The sequence below is a fragment of the Schistocerca serialis genome, chromosome 8 (genome assembly GCF_023864345.2).
Source record: "Schistocerca serialis cubense isolate TAMUIC-IGC-003099 chromosome 8, iqSchSeri2.2, whole genome shotgun sequence".
In the NCBI taxonomy this organism is placed as follows: domain Eukaryota; kingdom Metazoa; phylum Arthropoda; class Insecta; order Orthoptera; family Acrididae; genus Schistocerca; species Schistocerca serialis.
This window is the reverse complement of record NC_064645.1, coordinates 212,836,668-212,859,462: the sequence shown is the minus strand read 5'-3', so window position 1 is coordinate 212,859,462 and position 22,795 is coordinate 212,836,668. Positions and strand designations below refer to the sequence as shown.

General features: G+C 38.8%; 1 pseudogene; it reads left to right on the top strand.

The window, feature by feature from the left end:
- The window catches only part of LOC126416929 (neural-cadherin-like), a 183,179-nt pseudogene that overhangs the window by 94,252 nt on the left and 66,132 nt on the right, over nucleotides 1–22,795 (top strand).

The window sequence follows — 22,795 nt, the reverse complement described above, 5'->3', positions numbered from 1 at the left end:
AGGAACAGGAATGAAAACCTTTGGGAAGTTTCCATTCCGATTGTTCAGTGTTAAAAATACGATGGGTTACGGGGAGTCAACCAAAACTTCAACAGAATTGGCGATTTCTTTTTGTGTAAATCTCTTGTTGACAGGTTTCATTGTGTTTGCCAAAACACAGTATAATTTGCGCAAACTCACCTTGCAGCAGCTATCGCCACAGAATGCTGAAACGGGGTGTATCTAAAACAAGCAATTGGCGACGAAAGAGATCAATAGCTTACAGAAAACCTCATTGCTATAATATGCTGTCATCATTTCAAAGAAACTGATTATGTCAGAGACTTGCTAAATCTGCCACAGAAACTAATGCTTAGAAGTAATTAATTTCTATCGTGTAATTTGCCTTGTAGTAGTAGCACCTGTAATGGCACATCACATGCAGCAGAAGGAAAGAAGGAATGTTTCAACAGATGTGAGAGCCATAGAAGTAACATAGAGACTTTAGAGACTTAAGAAAAGCTTCTATCACAGGAGATGAATGCTGATAAATGTACATGTAGATATGAATTTGTTTGTAATGATTCATACAAATCTAGTTTACAGACCTTTGTAGCGGCATTACTTACTTACATCTTGGCGCTACAGCCCATGTAAGGCGTTAACCTCTCTGATGATCACAGCCCAATCCTGACGATTTTCTGCTCGTTTCCTCCATCTCCTGACTCCAATCATTCTCAAGTCATTTTCCACATCCTCTAGCCATCGTTTCTGGGGTCTCCCTTTGCTCATTTTGCCACCTGGATTTCCTATATAAACCTTCTTGACAGCTTGATCCTCCGACATTCGCTCTACATGGCCCAGCCATCTCAATCTGTTACACTTTATTTCAGTCACCAAATCAGGATTTCTATACAGTTCTTCCAATTCCTTGTTTCTCCTCATCCTCCACTGCCCCGCCTCATACATTGCTCCAAAAATCTTTCTTAATATTTTCCTCTCCCATCTTCTCAAGAGTTCTTCTCCTGCTACAGTCATTGTCAATGTTTCTCAGCCATACATTAGCGCCAGTCTTATGACTGTTCGATAGACAGTCACCTTCGATTTTCTGCTCAGGCTATGTGACTGAAGGATCTTGATCGGGGTTCAGTAAGCTCTAATTACTGCAGTAATCCTAGATTTTATTTTTCTCTTATTCTGCTATCCTCTGTAACCAGCACTCCCAGGTATTGGAACTTCTCACATCTCTCATAATTGCCTCTGTTCAACTTAATATATTTCTCTTTAACAACATCATTTTTCCTGGAAGCAAAGAGATACTGTCTTTTTGTGTTGTTAAAGTCCCAACTGTTCTGTCTCCTTTTCCATTCTGCCAAATCCCTCTTCCATTTCTTTCAAACTTCTAGACAGTATACGCACATCATCGGCATAAGCTAGATTTTGTCGCATACGGTTAAACAGAGTGCCACCTCAGTTATCAATCTCCACCCTTCGCATCACTCTCTCCAACACTATGGTAGACTAATCGAGTACTGGGCAAAATATTTTAACCCAGTCAAGTCAGAAATTTGTTACAGACATTAAAACAGGTTCTGTTTGTCAAAGTGCACATTTGCAAGTTGGTGCCATTTCGCAGAAAGCTTATAATTTACTTTGGAAAAAACTGAGTCATCCTCTACCTGCAGTATCAACCCTACATTCTGTAAGTTACCACTCAGGTGTTTTGGTTTAGTTACATTAGCTAGTTCAAATGCTTTCTACAGATAAAGTACTTGTAGCTACAATTTCTTGAGTGAAAACGATAGTGCACGCTTATAAGCTGAAGTTCTTTTAAACATGTGAGAGATAGAAAATGATAACAGTTTTCACAGAGACAGTTTAACAAATTGCAAGCCCATTTCGACTATTTACTTTGACAAAAAAGCCAAAAACAGACTATACTTTGCCATTCGTTTTGCAGGTTTGGATTCGATGCATGCTTAAACTTTTTTTTAAAATCAGCATTATCTGTTTAAAAGCTGGACAAGTTACAGAATGTAGCAGTAACACTCTAGCAATAGCGGAGTAGCAATTTACATTTAATTTTTTTCTATCAGAGACGAAAACATACTCCAATACATCACGTAAATGCACTGCCCATATGTCATAGCGCTGCTCCCGAAGCACACGCCGGTCCCGAGGCCCACGAGAAAGACAGGCCATGGTGTGTACGTCACGAATGTAGGCCTGAACTTGCTCACTCAGCTCAGCAGACAAAATGCGTTTCTGAACCTGTTAACTCACAGCTGGGCGTGTACGTACTAATGAGAATTGCATCTTCTACTGGATTCTTCTATTATGAAGTCTTACAGGTTAACAGTACTGCAACAAAATTTAATTTAACATCAATGATCCTTATAAATGGTATGACGGCTTGTCTATATCATTTAGTCACTTATTCTTAACAGCCCTTATTTCATACAGGAAATGGTGCCTTATGCTTCTGATAATAATTTTGGCATGACTAATTTTATTGTAACCCAATGCAGCCGTAAGATATTACAAGTAGGCATGTTGACTTCCCATCATTGCAGGACAAATACAGTAACAGTAAGACTATAATAGCGGATTCCAGTAGAAGAATGAATTCTCATTTGTACATACACACCTAGTTACGAGTTAACACGTGTAGAAACGTAGTTTGTCTGCTGAGTTGAGTGAGCAAGCGAGTACAGATCTACTTTGGTGACGTACGTGCCGTGGCCTGTCTTTCTCATAGGCTTCGCGCTGATCCTTAATGATGTCACAGCGTCAACCAATAGCTGAACAGAAGGCTTACTGCCATTATTTTTCTATAGACTTTTTTTGCGACCAGGGAGTGGGATGGCAGTAAGCAGACTTGCTTGACAGTGTGGACAGCAAACGCAAAAACCGGCCAATTTTGCAATCTTTCTCAAACCATTCTCTATTCTATTCTGCTATGGTAGTCACTGAAGGAATCATGCAGCCGTCTTAGGTTGTTTGCAGATGACGCTGTCATTTATGGACAAGTAAAGTCATCATGCATTGCTCTCTTGATAGTCTAATGTGTTTCAGTCAGCATCTCCTTTTTTTTTCTTTTTCTTTTTTTTTTTTTTTTACTGTGACTGTGGACCAGATAAGTTTCTTCCCATTTTGAACAGTTCTACAGGGCACATGTCTATCCAGAGTATAGTCAACTATTCTTATAAATTTGAGCCATAGTTCCTCTAAATGCACCTGCCCTGAGCTGAAATTTTCAGGTTCCTCATTGACATATGACAGTAACGATTTTTTACAGTATTCTCAAAAGGAAAGTTGCTACTCACCATTTAGCAGAGATGCTGAGTCGCAGATAGGCACAACAGAAAGACTCTTACAATCAAAGGTTTTGGCCGTTAAGGCCTTCGTCAACAATAGACCACACACACACACACACACACACACACAAACGCAACTTGTGCACTCAACTTCAGTCTCAAGCAACTGAAACCACACTGCAAGCAGCAGCACCAGCTCATGATGGGAGTGCCAACTGGCTGGCCTCAGCCTTCATTGGTCATTGTCCTTACCCATCCAGCCTCTTCCTTGTTCCCATTCCAGCACTACACAGCCATCATTCCACCATCACAATCATCTTTTTACTTTTCTCCTTTATGCTACTCCTTGCCCCCCCCCCCCACCCCACCTCTCCAGTGCCCTCCCCACCCCAGCCTCCTCCTTACCCACATCCAGTCGGCACTCCCATCATGCACTGCTGCTGCTACTCCCATTGTGATTTCAGTTGCCTGAGACTGCAGTTGTGTGTGCGAGTTGCATTTGTGTTAGTGTGTGTGTGTGTGTGTGTGTGTGTGTGTGTGTGTGTGTGTGTGTGTATGTGTGTGTATGTGTGTTGTTGGCAAAAGCCTTAACAGCCAAAAGTTTTAATTGTAAGAGTCTTTTTGTTGGGACCATCTGCAACTCAGCATCTATGCTACATGGTGAGTAGCAACTTTCCTTTTCATAGTATTGTTACATTCCATCCTGGATTTTCCATTGTTTAATGATTTTTTATCTAGTTTACTAACATGTATATCTTTCTGCTCGTTTTAGTTGTCCTTTGTACGTTGTTAATCATTGTTGCCATGACTGTCGTCATGGTCACTGATACCAGTTTCATTGTAGACATTCTCAGAGAAGTCAGGTCTGTTTGCTGCCATTGGATCCAGTATATTACCATCATGAGTGGGGCTAATATCTGTTATAGGTAGTTTTCATAGAAGGCATATAGAAAAGTCTCACAGGATGTCTTATCACACCCACTACTAACAAAATTGTGATTTTCCCAGTTAATTGTTGCCTGATTAAAGTCTCCACTGATGTTTATAGTATGACTGGACGTACAGCTGAGCTGGGGTTTTCTCTAAAGTTTTCAGTTACATCATCAGATGAGCCTGGTGAGCAATAGAAAGATGCAATTATCATTTTATGCCCACCCCAGATACTGAGTCTTGAACAAATGATCTCACATGCAGCTTCAATTTCTGTCTTGGTGGATTTGAGTTTCTTGTCTGCTGTGACAAATGCACCACCCCCATTTACCAGTTACCTAACCTTTTGATAAACACTTAAATTTTCCCCAAAAATCTCACTGCTATCAGTTTCAGGTTTCAACCAGCTTTCTGTACCTAGCATTTCATGAGCTTCAGTGCTTTTCATGAGTGCTTCAAACTGTGGCACTTTCTTGTGAATGCTTCAGTAGTTTAGCATTAGGATTTTAATACTCTGTTTCCTACAGCTATCATTATCTGGATTGGATGGGGAGTTTCCTAGTCTCAGAGCAGCACTTGCTGAACAGCACATCTTTCAGCTATTATGGAATTATGATATTTCTCAATCATCGCCTATATTTCCTAAATACTTACACTCATTGTATCATGTCTATCATTTCCCATTCCAGAACAACAATTGTACATATGATTAAAATAACTTTTCCATTCTGTTATCTTTGAATATCTACTCAGTATTTTGCTCCTTTTCCTTAAACAAGTCTTTCTTTTCTCATTTCTTCTATGATCATTGAGTGAGTTGTTACAATGGTACAGATGCTGAACTAACATTGATGAGGATGATCCATCCATCCAGATTTAAATTGTCCAAGGGTTCCAAACATTCATTAAGATGACTGATTGGATGGTTCCTTTAAAAATATCACAGCAAAACTGTCCTTTTCTGTTTTCTAGGTTACATGGATTTGAATATATGATAGTCCATATGCCTCCTCATGTTTTTTTTTTTTTTTAATCTCTCTTATTTTACCATTACCATACTTCCACAATCCTACCTTCTGTTTCATTCTGATGAGATCCTTATCCACAAAATGTTAAACTCCCTCAATTTTTCATGGCATGTTATTTCAGTGTTTCTTCTTTGACCAGTGAATTGGCCCATTCGATTATTATCAGGCTGCAATTTGAATATTATCTGCTCCAAGTAATGTTGATATTCTTCCCACTGCATCCAGTAGAGTCCCCAGCACTCATTACCTGAGTATGTGATTACTTCAAATTTTATACCCCAATAACGCATTTTGTAATATATGTATCTGGGAGCAGAGGATTACTTTTACTTACTTCAAATGTTTGTATTTCAGGTGAATATTTTAGCAGTAGATGATGGAACACCTGCAAAGACATCCACAGCAACACTGACAGTAATTGTTGAAGATGTTAATGATAATGCTCCTCATCTTTTAGAAAATTATGAGGCCATTTTGTCTGAACATACTTCTCCTACAGAAATACTAGAAATATTTGGAGCTGATGCTGATGACTATTCCAGAAATAATGGACCTCCTTTCACCTTTCGGCTGCATCCCAGTGCAAATGATCAAATAAGATCATCATTTGCTGTGTATTTTGATCGCAGTAAGTGTTTACATACTATAAATAAAAATATATGTTTTATAGCTGATGAAATGAGATTATATTATATTTTTTCAATGCTCCAAGTGCATGGAAGAGTAAATACCTGGCAGATATGTAATCAGTTACACAACATACTGATGGGTAAAAGGAAATAAATAATACTTCATACACAGCATTTAAGTAAACACTCTATCCATTACACCAAAATATGTTAATTTTCACAGGATAAGAACATGTTTATACACTATGCCTAATATCTGATGCTGTACTGATGACTTGCTCATTAAACATGAGAGGACAATAACAAAACCACAACTGCCAGTCTTGGGAACCATGAGCAACTAATTGGACACAATTCCATCAACATACATTTATAATTTGTGTGCTTATCCATTTAACACTCAGGCTGTTTTTGTATCAAGAAATCTAACTCTTCACTTCAGCTGCAACCAGTTTGGCGTGCTATCTGGCACTTGACTACTACTCCTGTGTCCACCAAAGATAACTGCGAGGCAAAGATGCCATGTATTCCAGGATTGACTTCTTTTTCATGTATAGCAAAAGAATTTGGAACACAACAAGCACAGGTTACTTGCAAGTAACAAAATCAGACAAAACCACATAACTAGTATGGTTACAATAAACTACCCACCAAACATTTGACATCATAGTAATATTAGAGGCAACTCACATGTCATATAGTACTCTATTTATTGCAGCATACACAGATATATGTACACTGATCAGCCAAAACATTATGACCACTGCCCATTGTGAGATTGAATGCCGCTTGATAGTGTTGGCAGTTATGTGATGTGATAAGAAAAGTATGTGAATAGAGCAGAAACAAGTGGAGAGTCATTCAAGTGATGGTATGGGCCACGAAGGGGGAAATCAGATAAAGTAAATGAATTTTAAAAAGTTCAAACCTGGTACCTGTGGACATATATCTCAACAACTGTGAACCTGATCGAGTTTACACATACTGGTGTCATGAGCACCTATGAAAAGTATCTAAAAGGTGGCGAAATGGTGAGTAGGTGACAATTTGTTGGACATCCATGCCTCATCACAGAATGTAGAGCTTAGAGACCTGCCCATTCTCTAAAGTATGGTAGGCATTTTGACAATGTCTTACAATTCTGGTGCAGGCATAAATGTTTTGGAGCACAACATTCAGGATACTTTGTTGAACAGGGTGCTCTGCAGAAGACGACCTCTAGTTTTGTCATGTTGACCCAGCTATAAAGTCAGTTACGATTTCAGTACACCTGGGATCATCAAGGCTTGACCATAAAGCATTGAAAAACATCACTTGGTTAGAAAAATCACATTTCTTCTTAACACCAGATTGATGATCATGTCTAGATATGTCGTCATGTTCAATACATGTGCCACACCAGCAAGTGGAGGCTGTTGGGAGCAGAGTAATGTTAGAAAGGACACTTACATGGGCTTCCATGAGGCCTGTGTTAGTAATTGAAGGTGTCATTATAGCTGTGACCCACATGGACATTATTGCAGCTACTTTCTTCTTTAGAGGGTAATGTCTTCCATGATGGCAATGGCATCTTCTCAAATGGTAATGGTACATGTCACAAAGCCATAATTGTGCTACAGTGATTTGGGAAGCTTGACAGTGAATTCACACTGATATCTTGGCCATCAAATTCGCCTGATATAAACCCAAAAGAAGAAATTGTGGGTGTTATCAGGTGTCAACCCTGCACTGAGAAACCATCAGCCCATAATTTTCAGAAAGTGTATTGACACACACTACGAGATACATCCAGAAGCCTACTAAGAGCTTGTCGAATCCACGTTATGCAGAATCACTGCTGTACTGCATTCCAAAGTTGGATCAACACACTATGAAACAAGCGTTCATAGTGTTTTGGCTCATCAGTGTATACACTAAACAAACTTGTGCTAATCATGTGATTCTTTGTCCTCTGATTTTTTTTCTTTTTCTTTTAAAATTGCAATGTAGAAAGAAGAAAACAATAGGTCAAACCTTAAACCAGAAAATGAAATATTACTCATCCATCATTTATTGATCCATCTTAAACACCATCCATATTATCGATCACCTTGTGTCTTTTAGTTTGAATTCATTCACTGAAACAAAACAAGAAAACAAAAGCACAATGCATGGAGTACACCCTTTTCCACACATGCACTCACACAGACCCATAGCTGCCATACCACTTGTAGTTCATCATGATGTGGCAGGTGTACACCATGGTCTGTGCATCAGTGTCTATGGCCTCGTTAGCAATCAGCTGTTGGCAGGTCATGTTTCTGCTCTGCTGCTGGTTGCCAAGTTAGTCTTCCTGGCAATCCCAACGCATGGTTGTTATGTTCAGTGTGGAGACGTGTTTCACACCTGCGCCATGTTGAGATTTGGACTTGGCATAGCAACCTGCTCCACACCTGTGCAGTGTGGATATCTGGATCTGCTGCTGCTCTTTTGATGTGTTATAAACTTGAAGTAAAACTAATTGTGCCTAAGCATCCATTTGTAAATAACATTTTAATATTAACACAGTCATTCACATTCATATAGTTTAATAAAAACACCACTGTCTCCTGGCTCGCACTTCAGTGTACAATGGCTTGCAGTCTGTCTTTCTTCATCTTTTTACCATTCATTGTCACACTGTACAATAAGTTCCATTTCTTCATGACATATATGTCACATATTTCAAATTGATTCAAGTCCTGTGCCTCATCAGCTTTCCCGTCACATTGGCTCTTACTTCTTCTTTCTTCAACATGCCCTTTCTCTGTTCACTTTCTTGTTGTGGCCCATTGTCTTCAATTTTCTGGGTAATTTCTTTTTCTTTAATGCTGTTTCTTCCTCTTCTAGCTGCTGTTCACACTGCTGTTTTTTACATAATCCATTTTTGCTTGCTTCTCATCATTGTCTTCTCCAAAGTCCAATATACTCTCAAAGATGCTTTTGTGTTCTCAACAGTTCCTTCTCTTTAGGCATAACTATTTGTTGTGTCCACCTTTCCAAATATTCACAATGTTTTTCCTAAAATTGAACTCTACTTTATTTTCTATCATCCGCCCTGCTTTTAATGTGCTATCTGTGCATAAATTTGGAACTACTGAAGTCTTGATTGTATACATTTCTCCATCCATTTCAGTTACACTGCTATCCATTACTTGTAGATTAGTCTTTTCTTTTGAACAATCTTCTTGATACTGATCCTTATTTACTCAGGTTTCCACCTTCATGTCTGCAGCTTCTTCATCTTAGTCTTATATTTGTAAATCAGCATCCACTTCGGAAGTTCCTACTTGATTGGCAGTTTCTGAATATTTATATTTAACTATTAGTTTTTCATTCTTGTGTGCCTGTTTTCAATTATATGATCTATATGATGCTTTTTCCCATTATGCTAATAGAATTAAACTGTCTACTGCTTTGTTTACTAGTGGTTTCTTTCATAGCTGTATTTGTCCCCTACATTTAGGTAGTTTGTGATATACTTAGTGGATTCTCAATTTTCATGCATTTCTGTTCCTGCATCTTGTTCTTTTAACTCCTGATTTATTGTCTGGTAATTTTGTTTACCATGAGGTGATTTAATTGACACCCATTTTTTATATGCATTCTCCTTTGCCAAATCACCTTCTTAAGTCCATCTGACATCCATAGAGACTTCTGTTTTTCTATATTGTTATTTTCAGTTCCCAATGTCTCCATAGCAGTTTTCCCTTCCAATTAGTATAATATCATCATATTCTCTTTCAACATAATTATATTCTGGTATCATTTTTAGCTTGCACAATAATCTGCATTTAAAGAAATACTTTATTCAGAATTGCTTGAAGAGCTCTACTTTCTCATCATTCTTCTGGTTAGCCAGATGTCCATTTGTTGATGGTTTTCTCCTAAACAGAATTATCATCTTCATTACAACTAAGCAATGATCAAATCCATAGTTGGCTCCACACATGACTCTAGTCTCAAACTACTATTTTTTATCTTTGCCTAGTTATGATGTAATTAATTAATGATTTTTATTTTTGCTGTACAGAAGGTCTTCCCCATGCGTACCTGTGAATATATTTATGTGAATAGTGCGTTCAGAATTCTCAACTTATACTGACTACAGAATTCTATGGGATTTTCTCCAGAGCCATTAATAACATTTTCTCCATCTTTTCCTGTTACTGTATCATTTGCTTTTGAACCCACTCTTATCTTGCAATCTCCTTCTATTACTGCTTCTTGTTCTTTTTTAACTTGTTTTAGTAGGAGGTCTAATTTCTGGCAGAAGATAACTTTATTTTCTGTGGCATATCTTCATTTGGTGCATATGCTCCAATTATAACTACACTCCTGGAAATGGAAAAAAGAACACATTGACACCGATGTGTCAGACCCACCATACTTGCTCCGGACACTGCGAGAGGGCTGTACAAGCAATGATCACACACACGGCACAGCGGACACACCAGGAACCGCGGTGTTGGCCGTCGAATGGCGCTAGCTGCGCAGCATTTGTGCACCACCGCCGTCAGTGTCAGCCAGTTTGCCGTGGCATACGGAGCTCCATCGCAGTCTTTAACACTGGTAGCATGCCACGACAGCGTGGACATGAACCGTATGTGCAGTTGACGGACTTTGAACGAGGGCGTATAGTGGGCATGCGGGAAGCCGGGTGGACGTACCGCCGAATTGCTCAACACGTGGGGCGTGAGGTCTCCACAGTACATCGATGTTGTCGCCAGTGGTCGGCGGAAGGTGCACGTGCCCGTCGACCTGGGACTGGACCGCAGCGACGCACGGATGCACGCCAAGACCGTAGGATCCTACGCAGTGCCGTAGGGGACCGCACCGCCACTTCCCAGCAAATTAGGGACACTGTTGCTCCTGGGGTATCGGCGAGGACCATTCGCAACCGTCTCCATGAAGCTGGGCTACGGTCCCGCACACCGTTAGGCCGTCTTCCGCTCACGCCCCAACATCGTGCAGCCCGCCTCCAGTGGTGTCGCGACAGGCGTGAATGGAGGGATGAATGGAGACGTGTCGTCTTCAGCGATGAGAGTCGCTTCTGCCTTGGTGCCAATGATGGTCGTATGCGTGTTTGGCGCCGTGCAGGTGAGCGCCACAATCAGGACTGCATACGACCGAGGCACACAGGGCCAACACCCGGCATCATGGTGTGGGGAGCGATCTCCTACACTGGCCGTACACCACTGGTGATCGTCGAGGGGACACTGAATAGTGCACGGTACATCCAAACCGTCATCGAACCCATCGTTCTACCATTCCTAGACCGGCAAGGGAACTTGCTGTTCCAACAGGACAATGCACGTCCGCATGTATCCCGTGCCACCCAACGTGCTCTAGAAGGTGTAAGTCAACTACCCTGGCCAGCAAGATCTCCGGATCTGTCCCCCATTGAGCATGTTTGGGACTGGATGAAGCGTCGTCTCACACGGTCTGCACGTCCAGCACGAACGCTGGTCCAACTGAGGCGCCAGGTGGAAATGGCATGGCAAGCCATTCCACAGGACTACATCCAGCATCTCTACGATCGTCTCCATGGGAGAATAGCAGCCTGCATTGCTGCAAAAGGTGGATATACACTGTACTAGTGCCGACATTGTGCATGCTCTGTTGCCTGTGTCTATGTGCCTGTGGTTCTGTCAGTGTGATCATGTGATGTATCTGACCCCAGGAATGTGTCAATAAAGTTTCCCCTTCCTGGGACAATGAATTCACGGTGTTCTTATTTCAATTTCCAGGAGTGTATTTCAGTTCCATAAAACATGATGATGAGTGACAGCTCTTTCATATGCAAATGCCTAGTCATTGATGTGAGTGCTGAGCGATTTGTTAATTACAATGGAAACAGCTGATTTTCCCCATTTATGTCAATCAACCCCAGGTTAAAAATGAATAAAATTTCTCAATTTCTCATTTCCTTGTCCCTTTCTTTTAACTGCAAGCAAACAATTATGTCCATGATCATTTCAGCTATTTTTTAAATAAATAATATTTCATTTAGTTCTGTGGTAGCTTGTTCAGAATTCAATTAGTTAAGAAGAACAGTGTAGCATTTTTGGTTTACTTAACCACAATTCAGAATAAACACCATAATTTTGCCCGATTTATAACTATAATAAATAACATTAAAACATATGTGATTGTTGTTAGTGACCAATATAATGTAAGGATTCATATACAAATGCATAAATTTCCGTTAGATACTTCAAAATACAGCCTTCATAATTATTATTCTCTCATTAAAATTTGCATTTCTCCAAACTATAACTAACAACTTCCCAGCAACATTTCTGATACAAGAAGCTCACAGTTCATGAACACTTACATTATAAGTGATAACACAGCTTTCTCTGCTCAATGACTCTTCTCCTACCAAGTTAATCACTACTTAAATAGTAACAATTTTCACTGGATATACACTACCCAGTCACATTAGTGTGACCACCCATCAAAAGCTTAAATAACCATTTTTTGCACTGTGGACCACTGTGAGACATGCAGGAAGAGAGTCGCTTTCTGGAAAGCACCAACAAGGATGTGGAGCCATGCCATGGCCAACTGCACTAGGTTTCTTGGTTAAGGATCTATGGCATGAACTGCCTAATAGAGGTGGTTCCAAAGATTCTCAGTTGGGTTTAACTCCAGGGATTATGGAGAGTACAGTAAAATCATCCTGGTTCTCTTTGAACCAAACGTGTACACAGCGAGCTGTGTGACATCTTGCATTGTCCTGTTGGTAGACACCATCTCGCTGCATGTAAAGGTGAATGTGATCCCCAAGGATGGATACACACTTGTCTTGATCAACTGTACCATGCAGAATGATGAGACCACAAATGGAATGACACAAAAACATTTCCCAGGTCACAAAACATGCAGGGTGTGTGCTTTAACATGTCACACTGTACACTCCAAAGGCCATCTGTCTGATGGAGCAGAAAATGTGATTCATCTGAAAAGGCCATCTGTCACTATTCAGTGGACATCCAGTTGCAGTATTCCCATGCAAATTCCATCCTCTGTCGGCAATGAACAAGAGTCAGCATGGGTGCACGAACAAGGTGTCTGCTGCAGAGGCTCATATGCAGCAAAGTTCACTGAACAGTCATTGTGGAGACATCATTAGTAGACCCTTGGTTCATCTGGGCAGTCAGTTGACCAAGAACTGAACATCTGTTTGCCCATGCACATCACCTTAGCCATCATTCACCTCTGTCATCTATTGCCCATGGTGTACCACAATTGCCTTTGCACTGGTTTTGGATAGCATAATTTGACCATAGGGGTGAGGGGATTTCGAAGATTGACCACATGTGTGTCTAATGGACAAAAGTATCAAACTATAATTTTGAATTTTGTGAAATTAACAGAAAAAACCAAATGGACTTTATCCTAGGGAATTAATGAAAGTGGTAAAATCATAAATGAATGAAAAAAAATGAACTGTTGCCAGCCAAATTAGGCACATTAATTTGGAAATATATGTTTAAGAAAACTGAATATTGGTTATTGAAGTTACTTTCATTGAGATTTCCCTTTGAATAGCAAACAGAATACAAACTGACACAGTGCACTCTAAAATGTGTGTAGCAGCAGTTACCAATAATGCACACACCAGTAAATTATATGAAGTAATTTTGCACCAAGCTCATACTAATGACACCTACACTCAAGAGCATTACTTAATAAAATACTGAAATGTTACTGCATGCAGTGCAGAACTAAATTTCAACATGAGGGGCTTTTATCTTGACTGACATGAAAAAAACCACAAATAAAGATGAATAATATCATAAATACACTGTTTAAACTCCTCTAAATACATCAGTTTTCCATAGCAAATGGTTGTAGTTCAATTTTTTTCCTAATGTGTGGAGAATATGATGGGGACCCAAAGACTAGTATAGTTTCACTAGTCAATGCGCTCCGATTATTACAGTAGAAAAGACTAATTCAAAAAAGTTAATCATTCATTTCACTTGGAGTAGTTCATAATTAACTTTGCAAGACAATAAAATACAACACTGGGCTTAATTAACTTCAAACAAGGAACCATTCATGATACAAATCAAAACCACACTATTTTTGAAAATGAGCATAACTTATTTGCCTTTTTATCACCTGTGAAGCAGGTGTTCTAGACAATAATATTTACACAATCTTGCACTGTATTCCTACAAAACTATTTTTTGTAGTAATCGGAGGATACTTTAGCTAAAACCTATCAAACTTCACTTTTGTGGTTTTAGCTTTAACTTTTACTACTCCTTTTATACTAGACAAAAAATTACTTTTAAACACTTGAATGCAAGAACTGTTCATTTAAATCAGGATACTCGGTTTTAGTAGCACTTAGGTGAGGGCCCTGCATAGGTTCGTGGTCAAGATAGAAAATATGGTTCTGGACACAAATTTATGTTTTTGTGATTATTATTAAAACAACACACAAATTAACTGGTCCATGCCCATATACATTACTGAATGTATGAAGTTAGTGAAGCATGGCAGAGATTGATGGCAAGCAATATGGTGGCTAGCTGTACTCATGGCTCTTGATGTTAGAATGCTATATAAAATCTCGTTTTGGCATCAGACTCTCAACATATTAGAGCCATTCCTTTATGTCGAGAATACCAAATAATAGCCAGATCCACATCCGAGGCAAATCCTTCATAAAGCAGCTTCCAATTGCCTCTCTTAGCACCATCAAAGTGTACCATGCTACAGCTAGCCACATACTGCGTGCCATTCACACATAGAGGCCACTCAGTTTGACCACCAAAACCACGTTTTACATCGCACCATTTGACTTCCGTTGCCGGGGGACTTACCTACAGCATTTACATGTTAGAAATACAAGTGCCCTAAGCATGAACCAGCTTTCAATAAACATTTTCTTTTTTTGAACACACACATATTACCATATATTATAATAATTTATCATTTTAACATATCCTTTTGCTTTTTTATACATACATTACAAAACTCTAATTTTCTTGCCACAGATCAAGGAGTTTAAATAACACAGAATACACTCTTCATAATTTCAGATACACAATTACATAATATGAACTTACTTCTAATCGATATACGTGTTACAAGCTGAAGTACATGGTCAGCACTAATAACACAAATTGGGAGTGGGGCACACTTCAGAAGGTTATTAGTGAGTCAGCTAAAGAAACAAGTGATTACATGAAGAAAAAAAGACAAGACTGGTTTGATGAAAATAATGAAGAAATTATGCATCTGATCAATGCCAAACAGGAAGCCATCTATCCTTTCTTAAAGATCTGTCTTCCAGTGTGAAGAAATCACATTTCAAGGAACTTGTCAGGCACAAATTTGGGAAATCAAGAACAAATGATGACAACAAAAAACTGAAGAACTGTGAAGATTATCTGATGCTCTTGACAAGCAAAACATCTACATGAGTATAAAGGAGATATAGGGCACAATTTGATCCTCATCAGGAACACTGGACACTGCTGACAGTTCCATCAATTTAACTAAGAATGGAAAAATCTTAGAGCATTGGAAGGAACATATCTCTGTGCTTCTAAATCATGTCACCAGTGTTGCTGAGGACTTTCGTTGTAATGTCCCTCAGCAACCCAACAGTCAAGATGGCACTTCCACCCACATACACAGACTTTACCACAGCATCAGTCAACAAAGACCAAGAAAGGGATCCTGATAACATACCTCTTGAACTGATACAAAATTGAGATATACCCTTAAAGACTACACTTTTTACACTTGTCCTCTTAATTTGGGAAACTTTAGAAATACCTGATGACTTCAAGAGTAATACTCTCATCATTCTCCTCAAGAAAGGTGACTGTAGTGTTTGTGGTGACTATTATGATATTTCGCTAATGTCAGCTTCAGGTAAAATTCTCATAAGAATTATATTCAATCAGCTTCATGTTATTTCACAGAGGATTTTGCATGACTCCCAATGTGGTTTTCAAACCTCCAGAGGCTCAACAGATATGATGTTTTGTGCTAGACAACTCCTGCAAAAATGCAGGAAGCAACAGAAGCTTCTATATTTAGTTACTATGACCTGCAAAAAGCATTTTATTCAGTACTGGATCTGCCATGTGAAAGATAGTAAAACAATTTTGATGTCCTAAACACTGTGTGGAACTGATTTAAGTTCTACACGATGGCAGTTCTGGACAGGTTCTTCACAGTAATTCTGCATCAGATTATTTCCAGACACTCTAGGTTTGAAACAAGGTTGTGTGATTCCTCCAACACTCTTTGCACTGTGGCTGCCATGCTGTGTGAACCTTCTGCAAATAATCAGGCATGGAGATTAAATTTTGTTTCAATGGAAGTCTCTTAAATCTGGCAAGAGTCTGTTCGCAAAGACGTATGTTCCCAAGTTACCTGGCTGACAGACCTACAGTATCTCGATGACACTGCATTTAATGCTGACAGAGCTACAACAGTCAGTCAACTGTTTTGAAATTACATGTTATTGCTCTGGTCTCACCAACAGTGCAGGAGAAATGAAGGTACTTGCACAACCTACCTGAGGATTAAGTTTCCCTTGTTTCAATATCTCTGTCCTAGACACAGTACTGGAGCAGACTGAACACTTTCATGTCTTCGAAGCATCTTGTCTAAATGGTGTACCTGTGAAAAAGATGTTGATAAAAGGATTCAGGATGCCCATGCAGCATTTGGATGATTAATACACAGAGTCTTCATGAATAAATACCTAAAGCTGCCTAATAGACTCATGATGTACAGAGAGCTGTTGTTACTTTTGTGCTTCTGTATGGCTGAGAAACTTGGACACTCCATTACCAAGATATCAAGGAACTCAAGCAATTCCACCAACAAAAAATGAGATACATCTTGAACATTAAGTGGGAGGACCATGCAACCCACATTGTGGTTGTTGAGAAAGCTCATTTAAATAGCAGTGAGGCAACCACCATTGCTCATCATCTGAAATGGTTAGGAAATTTTTATCACCTGAATGATACAAGACTTCCGCACCAAATCCTTTATGATGAATTCTGTTCTGGCAACAGATCTCAAGAAGCCCCTCTCAAGTGCTTTAAGGACCAGCTACAACACATCATGAAGATGACTAGAATATAGATAAAAGCATGGGAAGATTGTGCTGTGGACTGCTTACTGAGGAGGAACACTAGACCCACCACTGTCAGCCTGTTTGAAGGAGAATGCTGCAGACATGAAGAGACCAGTCAACAAGCAAGAAAGCTCTGTCAGTTACAACCCTGCCCTCCTCCGACCATTCAATACAATTTGTGTGGATACATGTTTTATGCCAGGATTGGTCTGTTCAGCCACCAGAAACATATCCATAAGAACAGAAATACTCATTCTATGTAGAAAGAAGCTATATGTATTTGGAATCAAGTTGCAGCCATCGATGACATGGGGAACTATGATTCTTGTGTGCAAAATGACTAACAAGCACATAGATTCACCATAAAATTTTGGCAGTGTATAGGACACATGCAATGCCGCATCCTGCAACAGTGAAATGGTGCCAGCAATTTGATAAGGGCTGCTGATCAATAAGACATGCCATTCACATCGACCACACATGACAGTGTCCAGACAGTTGATTACTGATTCACAGCAATTGCAGATTTTCCTGTGATTAGGATGTGCGCACAGTGGTTCTCAAATGCATACGTGAACAAACAACATATTTATATTGTTGAGGAACTGAGCAGTTGGTAGAATGTTCTAACCATTGTTTACAGAAACTTGGTGACTACATTGCAAAATAGTGTTATGTATCTGCGTCATTGTGAATTGTAGTGCAGCATTCAATAAAAGGTACTTGGCTTGCAGTAATAATGTGCAACTTATTTTTTGATGTTCCCTTAAACATAAAAAATGAGGCCTATTTCTTAGGGTAGACTTTCAGGTAAACTATTTCTTTATGGGAAGTTACCATAAAGGCTACCATTTTAACTTTTATGCTCTAAAATATAATAAAATTTAGTGCATCAGAATTTTTTCTATATCAAAATTTTGAGTAAAATGAAACACATACGGGTTTTATTTAGACATTACTGAGTTTTAGAACATCCAAAATATATAATTCTTAGATAAAATAAGAAAATATATTTAAACATATCTATACAATTTACATCAGGAGTGCTAGAAGCATGTCAGTATATCCACCCAGCAACATCTCTTACTCAATTAAAATTGCATTACTGTATAATGTGCTTAAGTTCAACTAGGCCTTCTTCCTATTCAGACATGACCAATCTCTTTAATGTGCATTTTGCCTGAAGATAATGGGTAACAAACTCATTGAAACATTTCAGACAAAATGATGATGCCACCATTCAGCTGATCACCCAAGAAGATTGTATCACAAATTGTAATATTTCCATATATTTTAAATTATTTATGGAATGTACATATTAATGAAGCAACTCTGATGTAATAGATGTTGTTTGTGTGCTAATGTATTTTTTTTATCATTAAAACTTTTACATAGTAATAAACGACATTTAGTGCAGATACATTTATTGTTATTATTATTATTGGGGATTATGTTAAATTATCTGTCTTTAAATATTGTTTCAGTTACATTAAAAAACAGATGGTGGAAAGCCTCATCAAATAGGTTCAGAGAAATAAAGTTCTTTTCTATTAAAAACCAATGATCAAAATTATTGGGTTTTAAGTTATAAATAAAAGCTTTACAAGTATTAAAAATTTATGATCTACTATTTTATAAAAAGGTTGTTGTTGTTGTGGTCTTCAATCCTGAGACTGGTTTGATGCAGCTCTCCATGCTTTTCTATCCTGTGTAAGCTTCTTCATCTCCCAGTACCTACTGCAACCTACATCCTTCTGAATCTGCTTGGTGTATTCATCTCTTGGTCTCCCTCTACGATTTTTACCCTCCACGCTGCCCTCCAATACTAAATTGGTGATCCTTTGATGCCTCAGAGCATGTCCTACCAACCGATCCCTTCTTCTAGTCAAGTTGTGCCACAAGCTTCTCTTCTCCCCAATCCTATTTAACACCTCCTCATTAGTTATGTGTTCTACCCATCTAATCTTCAGCATTCTTCTGTAGCACCACATTCTGAAAGCTTCTATTCTGTTCTTGTCTAAACTATTTATCGTCCATGTTTCACTTCCATACATGGCTACACTCCATACAAATACCTTCAGAAACGACATCCTGACCCTTAAATCTATACTTGATGTTAACAAATTTCTCTTCTTCAGAAACACTTTCCTTCCCATTGCCAGTCTACATTTTATATCCTCTCTACTTCAACCATCATCAGTTATTTTGCTCCCCAAATAGCAAAACTCCTTTACTACTTTAAGTGTCTCATTTCCTAATCTAATACCCTCAGCAGCACCCGACCTAATTAGACTACATTCCATTATTCTCGTTTTGCTTTTGTTGATGTTCATCTTATATCCTCCTTTCAAGATACTATCCATTCCGTTCAACTGCTCTTCCAAGTCCTTTGCTGTCTCTGACAGAATTACAATGTCATTGGCGAACCTCAAAGGTTTTATTTCTTCTCCATGGATTTTAATACCTACTCCGAATTTTTCTTTTGTTTCCTTCACTGCTTGCTCAATATACAGATTGAATAACATCGGGGAGAGGCTACAACCCTGTCTCACTCCCTTCCCAACCACTGCTTCCCTTTCATGCCCCTCAACTCTTATAACTGCCATTTGGTTTCTATACAAATTGTAAATAGCCTTTCGCTCCCTATATTTTACCCCTGCCACCTTCAGAATTTGTAAGAGAGTATTCCAGTCAACATTGTCAAAAGCTTTCTCTAAGTCTACAAATGCTAGAGACATAGGTTTGCCTTTCCTTAATCTAGCTTCTAAGAGAAGTTGTAGGGTCAGTATTGCCTCACGTGTTCCAATATTTCTACAGAATCCAAACTGATCTTCCCCACGGTTGGCTTCTACTAGTTTTTCCATTCATCTGTAAAGAATTCGAGTTAGTATTTTGCGTCCGTGACTTATTAAACTAATAGTTCGGTAATTTTCACATCTGTCAACACCTGCTTTCTTTGGAATTGGAATTATTATATTCTTCTTGAAGTCTGAGGGTATTTTGCCTGTCTCATACATCTTGCTCACCAGATGGTAGAGTTTTGTCAGGACTGACTCTCCCAAGGCCGTCAGTAGTTCTAATGGAATGTTGTCTACTCCCAGGGCCTTGTTTTGACTCAGGTCTTTCAGTGCTCTGTCAAACTCTTTATGCAATATCGTATGTCCCATTTCATCTTCATCTACATCCTCTTCCATTTCCATAATATTGTCCTCAGGAACAGCGCCCTTGTATAGACCCTCTATATACTCCTTCCACCTTTCTGCTTTCCCTTCTTTGCTTAGAACTGGGTTTCCATCTGAGCTCTTGATATTCGGCAGTTTCTATCTTACCCCTAGTGAGATAGGCCTCTACATCCTTACATTTGTCCTCTAGCCATGCCTGCTTAGCCATTTTGTACTTCCTGTTGATCTCATTTTTGAGACGTTTGTATTCCTTTTTGCCTTCTTCATTTACTGCACAATTAATTTCAATATTTCTTCTGTTACCCAAGGATTTCTACTAGCCCTCGTCTATTTACCTATTTGATCCTCTGCTGCCTTCACTATTTCATCCCTCAAAGCTACCCATTCTTCTTCTACTGTATTTCTTTCATCCATTCCTGTCAGTTGTTCCCGTATGCTCTGCCTGAAACTCTGTACAACATCTGGTTCTGTCAGTTTATCCAGGTCCCATCTCCTTAAATTCCCACCTTTTTGCAGTTGCTTCAGTTTTAATCTACAGTTCATAACCAATAGATTGTGGTCAGAGTCCCCATCTGCCCCTGGAAATGTCTTACAGTTTAAAACCTGGTTCCTAAATCTCTGTCTTACCATTATATAATCTATCTGAAAACTGTCAGTATCTCCAGGCTTCTCCCATGTATACAACCTAATTATATGATTCTTGAACCAAGTGTTAGCTACAATTAAGTTGTGCTCTGTGCAAAATTCTACCAGGCGGCTTCCTCTTTCATTTCTGTCCCCCAATCCATATTCACCTACTATGTTTCCTTCTCTCTTCTCTCCCTTTCCCTACTACCGAATTCCAGTCACCCATGACTATTAAATTTTCGTCTCCCTTCACTATCTGAATAATTTCTTTTATTTCATCATACATTTCTTCAATTTCTTCATCAATTGCAGAGCTAGTCGGCATGTAAACTTGTACTACTGTAGTAGGTGTGGGCGTCATGTCTATTTTGGCCACAATAATGTGTTCACTATGCTGTCTGTAGGCTGCATCACCCCTATTTGACTTTGTATTTATAACCCTGTATTCGCCCGACCAATAGTCTTGTTCCTCCTGCCACCAAACTTCACTAATTCCCACTATATCTAACTTTAACCTATCCATTTCCCTTTTTAAATTTTCTAAACCTACCTGCCCGATTAAGGGATCTGACATTCCACGCTCCGATCCGTAGAACGCCAGTTTTATTTCTCCTGATAACGACGTCCTCTTGAGTAGTCCCCACCCAGAGATCTGAATGGAGGACTATTTTACCTCCGGAATATTTTACCCAAGAGGACGCCATCATCATTAACCATACAGTAAAGCTGTAAAAAATAAGAGACAAAATATATTCACCATACAGCAGAGATGCTGAGTAGCAGATAGGCACAACAAAAGACTGTCACAAACTCTTAAATTTCATCTAGATTTTCCATTGTTAGACAAAATATATTAATGTTTTTGTTGGCTTAATGATCTTTTGATCAAACGGACAGCACCACCTTAATGTGTTTCAATTCCCATTCAAGGAAAAGGTGCACTGTAGCTGTAAAATGTGGTATTGAGGAAATTATTGTATCTTCAAGTAATTTTCATTTACAGAGGGCCCAAACGGCCATGGATCAGCAATAATAACATCACTAAGGTCATTTGATCGAGAGGAAAAGAAAGAATATTTCATACCAATACTAGTGACAGATTCTGGTTACCCACCACTGACAGGAACAACTACTGTAACAATTGTTATTGGTGATATCAATGACAATAAAATGAAACCTGGGAGAAAAAATATACAAGTTTACAAATACCAGGTAATATGCACTACCTTTCTGTAAAATAGTTCTCTCTTCCTCATTAATAATCATGTTAATGATTATTTGGCAGAAAAAAATATTTGTTTAAGTGATTACATCACTTGCCCATGTTGCACATATGGATCTTTTTCTGAAATTTATTTGATTACCATAACAGTAAATGATTTATTATTTTTGCTTTTGTATTGAAGAAAGTAATGTTATAGTGAAAGAGTGGAGTTTTTTTTATAAAGTAATTCTGTGTAGCACTAGGAGAAACAACAGTTGTTGGTACTTGATAGAAATATGAGGCGGTAAGTTTTGCTTCAAACAAAATAAAATTGTAAGCAGCATTTGGTTATTTATTGTGTTGAACTACACCAAGAAGAACAGCTGTGGCTGTCCCAGCCAGTACACGCACACACACACACACACACACACACACACACACACACACACACACACACACACACACACTCTCTCTCTCTCTCTCTCTCTCTCTCTCTCTCTCTTAAATAAACATCATACTATGTAACAAAATACAGGGTGGGCAACAATTAACTTCCTATTAAAAACTATTACAACTTTATTTATACTTAACCAATTTTTGTGAAACAAAAACAATCTGTTCATTATAATGGTATAATTATTACTCATTGCTAAAACTACACATATGCAACATCATTATCAGTCTGTTTCCATAAACAGAAGGGTATCTTTGGGTCAGACTTCTACTGATAGTCCAGCAGTATATTTTCAAGAACTT